This window comes from Littorina saxatilis, linkage group LG13 (genome assembly GCF_037325665.1).
Source record: "Littorina saxatilis isolate snail1 linkage group LG13, US_GU_Lsax_2.0, whole genome shotgun sequence".
NCBI lineage: Eukaryota > Metazoa > Mollusca > Gastropoda > Littorinimorpha > Littorinidae > Littorina > Littorina saxatilis.
This window is the reverse complement of record NC_090257.1, coordinates 19,557,662-19,558,779: the sequence shown is the minus strand read 5'-3', so window position 1 is coordinate 19,558,779 and position 1,118 is coordinate 19,557,662. Positions and strand designations below refer to the sequence as shown.

The window sequence follows — 1,118 nt, the reverse complement described above, 5'->3', positions numbered from 1 at the left end:
ACAAAATGCATGCAAACACACACACACACACACACGCACACACACACACACACACACACACACACACACACACACACACACACACACACACACACACACACAAACACACACACACACAAACAAACAAGCAACACAACACCAGGAAAAGCTAATGCGGCAAATGTTTTGGTTATTCAAAAAAGAATGTCATAATGTATTCACAAAGCACGTTGTAATATCTTGAGTTTCTTTGATTTTGAACACATAGTCTTAATGTGAGTCTGTGCATCTTGTATGCAACTTTTATACCTACTTTCTACTTTGTCCCCAAAACATCCTCGTCCAAGAAGAAAAAAAGTCTTTTTTTGTTTTGTTTATTAAGTATTAAGTATCGTTTGCGAATTGCTTTCGGACTAAAGTTGTCGAGGACGATTAACTACTTCCTTGTCTTAAAAGGATTAAGTGCTATTTTAAGTCATTTTGCTCTACCCTGGTGAATGTTTGAGTGATACCATCAAAAATGGATACATTTTAACGCTTGAGAAGCCTCACTGATATACTACACTGACCTCTCCAGGTAGTAAGGTGAGACGCGTGTGCACGCTTCTCACACATATTCTTTGTTTTACCTCATTCCACGGTCAGGATCTGCCCAATGAACAAAACAGTTTTAAGAAGGACGCGGGAGTTTAAAATAACTTGTTCGAATATGACGTTTAGTGCGGGCTTTTTTTGGAATAAAATTACCATTTTCTATTGATTTGAGAATATGTACGCGTACAGGGCTCAAACCCCGAAGGTTGGAAACAAGTAATTTTTAGAGAATATGGTAGTAAGCGTCCTCAACAACTTTTCCTCTAAAGCGCTATGTAAAAGTTGCTTTTTTCCTTTTTTTTTTTTAATGGTTCAAAACGTGTGCCCCTCGCCCCTGAGACAGGCAATGCATTTTGCCAACGAGTATTGTCTTATCGCAACAGTTATATGACTTATGGTTGTTCCTCCTTTGTCTTTATTTTTGGTCCTAGATAATCTGAAAGTGATCGCTATTCGTTGTATCGTCCTGGAGGGTCCCGGGACCCCCACTTTTAATATTAAGAGGGTCCATGGATCCCCTACGCGGAGTTTTAGAGGGCCCCAAG

At 39.5% G+C, this 1,118-nt stretch overlaps 1 protein-coding gene across 1 annotated transcript in view; it reads left to right on the top strand.

Annotated features, from left to right (window-relative positions):
• The window catches only part of LOC138983807 (uncharacterized), a 137,057-nt gene extending 136,947 nt beyond the window's left edge, over positions 1-110 (top strand). Inside the window, exon 3 of the mRNA XM_070357137.1 lies at positions 1-110. This exon is cut by the window's left edge and continues 3,009 nt beyond it. The gene's annotated coding sequence lies outside the window, so the exon portion shown is untranslated.
• Positions 111-1,118: the final 1,008 nt, after the last annotated feature.